The sequence below is a fragment of the Alexandromys fortis genome, unplaced genomic scaffold (assembly GCF_014885135.2).
Source record: "Alexandromys fortis isolate MF-2015 unplaced genomic scaffold, M_Fortis_MF-2015_v1.1 scaffold_418, whole genome shotgun sequence".
Lineage (NCBI taxonomy): Eukaryota > Metazoa > Chordata > Mammalia > Rodentia > Cricetidae > Alexandromys > Alexandromys fortis.
In genome coordinates this window covers 71453-75165 of record NW_026068292.1, presented here as the reverse complement: position 1 = coordinate 75165, position 3713 = coordinate 71453, and positions in this window count along the sequence as shown.

Here is a 3713-nt window from a genome sequence, read left to right as displayed (position 1 = left end):
AGGTCATTAAAGTGTACTGTTTCAGGAGGGTTTGTGGGGCAGAGATGTAAGAACAGAAAACTGTAACCTAGATTACTCATCTGCCCAGTAGATCTTATCCTCAGATGGCTAAAGAGGGCAGCTAAAATATGAACAGATTTCTGAACTTCCCTTTCTTTCCGCAGTAGGCTAGCACCCTTAACCCAAAGAGGGAAACCGGTTATTACATATGAGTTTGTATATATTCAAGTGTCTACAGTTAAGTGGAACCTTGTTAGGAACTTAGAGAAATTAAACAGTGTGTTGGTATTGCAGCTATTTCATAGAGCAGGTGTCCTGCCTGTGAAGCTGTGTGTTCAACCCAGCTAGAAGGAGAAAGTGCAAAGACATTAATTAGTGGTGCAATTAAAATATTTTATTAGCTAAAAAAAAAAAAAACGTGATTTGGGAAGAATCCTCGTCTGGTGGCTGTTCCTTCCTGCTGGTCAGGGAGTTCGAGGCCTGTAGATATAAGAAAATTCCTATGACTTTTCTGCAAGAATAAAAATAAATAAACCTTATAATTCATACAGAGCCTCAAAAGACCCCAAACACAATTAAAAGACTAAAGGCATAGGTGCCAAATTTGTCCATTTGAAACTATATTAAAAAGCAATAAAATTTATGTGCTATTGGCTTAAAAACATATACAGACAAAACTAACAGAACACAGACTCTGGAAATAGGAATGCTCAAGTAATTAAAATAATTTTATTAATTCTTTGAGAAATTAATGCACTATTTTTGATTCTATTCACCAGCCTCAACTTCTCTTATATCTACATCACCTCCTTGTCCCCTAATTTGTGTCCTTTTTTTTTTTTTTTGAAAAGCCCATTGAATCCAGTTTAAAGAGCCATGTCCTGGAGAGCTGTTGACCTACCAAAGGCAACTGACTTAAAGAGAACTAACTGGCTTTCTCTCCCAGAAGCCAAAAGCTGTCCATGGATGCTTCTCAGTTAACGGTGGGAACTAGTGAGACCCGCATTATCAGAATGTTGACTGGATTGTACTTGCACAGACAACCACAATTGCTATTGAGTTCTTGAGTGCAGAAGTTCTGTCATATTCAGGAGGCACTCTCTCACTGCCATCCTCCTGACTTCAAGTTCTTACAATCTTTCTTCCCTCTCTTCCATGATGGTCCCTGAGCTTTGGAGAGGATAATATGACATCCTTTTGTTGTTGGCCACTGCAACCTAGCACCCTTAACCTCTTCATTTCCATCAATCTTTTTATCTGAGCCTAGGTAATGCATATTTTTTTCAAGATAAAAGTATATTTAGATTGTCTGAAAACAAATATAGATTTTAGATTAATTAACATACCAAATGCTTACTGAGTATGTTCTTTACTCTAGACCTATGTCTAGAGGCAGATGATACATGAAATCGAGAAACAGAGTGAGAACACACTAGTATAAATCTTTAAAACTCAGGACAGATCAAATTCAGGGTAAAAGAAAAGGACATAAAAATGTGTTCTGAACAATCAGACTTAGTCTGTAAAGTACAATACTTTTGAAGGAAGAATAGGTTATAATGAAAAGAAATGTATTTGAAATCTGTTAGTAAAGAGGGAGGAAGGGTGTATCAGTGTGTACAGAGGAGGAAAATGTTAGGAGAGAACAAGACAAAATCATACACAAACACATGACCCCATGTGAGTGCACACAGACACACATACCTGTGTACACACCACATAAATCATCTTTCTCCTAAGTTCATTTAAGAGGTTGTATTGCACTATTTTGACAAAAGAGGATGTTCTTGGCAAAGGAATCCAACAAAGTTCTCCAGACATCCTTACATATTAAAGATAAATTTTCATCAATGTGAGGTTACTATGAGAACACAGAAAACACAAATTAAAGCTATTTTTATCTATTCATTATTATGCAGGGTTACATAAGAAAATATTTACACATGTGTATAATGTATTTGAACATATTTCTCTTCTACCCTACTCAAAATACTTAAATTGATGACAATATCTACACATGCACTCAAGCACACATGTGCATACCCCCTGCCTCAAAAAAATCCCTAAAACCTAGGAAACAGAAAAAGGTATTGTAACACTACAAACTGGCACTGGTATCTCAAACAAAATAGAAAATACACATGGAACAAAAATTCTCAAGGATCAACATACATAAACTAGAAAGAAACATGATTATTTTCTTTATTTTCCTTTGACCATCTACTATATAGAGATTCCTTTTCATATGAATAATAGAATTTGCAGTTATAAATTGCTTCCTAGAAATATATTTCAGTTCTTCTCCATCAACTTTTCTCACATAAGTACTTATTAACTACATTCTCATCATCAAACAAAATTTTCTGAATGCATAAGCATTATATCAGTTCCCATCTCAATAAGCTCTTACTTCATGAACTTTATGTTCAGTTTGTCACATTACATGTCTGAATCCTTGTAAATAGCATCTTTTCACGGTTTGTTCTTTTTGTCTGTGTGATCAAAGTATCCCTGGCATCTGCACACCCTATTCTGCAAACTACAAAAGATGTCTTTTTCTAAGTTTTTTATTTATACCTCTCTAACAACTATAGACAAAAAAAACACAGAAAATAACAGACCAACAAAACAGAAAATGTTTGTAATCAAATGGCCAAGATTACATATGATCACTATGATCATAGTGAAACATGTTTGTGATCCCAGAACTGAGAAATCTAAGGTAGGAGGATGGTGAGTTTGTGATCATCCTAGAGTAAATAGTGAGGTGTCTCAAACACTATCATCACTCATATACAACTTCATGAACAAGTATAGAAACTGAGAAGTAGACACTAAAAGGTAAGGAAATGCTTCTAGTACAAGGTTTCACACAGAAGATCACCACATTTCCAGAAGTCCCTCAAGCTTGTTGCTTGCTTTGAAAATAACAGCATGACATTCCAACCTTGTTAATTAGCTTTTTCCCTTAGACAATCATAATTCTTTGTTTATGAAATACCTTGTCCTCATAACAATTAAACTCCTCCAAAAGATGCTATGTATATGGATAGGGTCACAGTTTCTTTCATGAATATAAGGTTTTCATACTGGAAGTGTAGTTGCTGTTTAAGTGTTTTGTTGATGATTAAATCTAACAAATTAATCACATAAAACTGGAGAAAGCTTAAAAAGGAATTATACACACACACACACACACAGAAAGAGAGAGAGAGAGAGATATTAACACAGTTTCTTGCTCTGTTTGCTGGTGGCATGACATGGTTCCTTTAAGAGAGATCTTCCTGATTCCACGGTAGGAAAGGATAAAATGCATCGTTTCAGAACTATGGCATCCTGGTTAGCCAGCACAAACAGCTCTGACTCTTTTGGGAGGTCCAGCCCAGGAGCACTTAAATGCGGTTTGAAAGCAGCATTTTATAAACTATTTAATGGCTTGATGTAAACCCCCTGCATACTTGAAAATGGGGCAATGTGCATGGCTCTCGGAGAAAGCAAACATGTCTCTGCCAGGTTTAATGGGCAAGCCAAAAAGGAAAAAAAAAAGCCTTATTCTTGAGGTTTTTGATCCTACTGCACCTATTGGCTTTGTGGGAGCCTAGGCAACTTGGATGCTCACCTTACTAGACCTGGATGGAGGTGGGTGGTCCTTGGACTTCCCACAGGGCAGGGAACCCTGATTGCTCTTTGGGCTGACAAGGGAGGGGGACTTG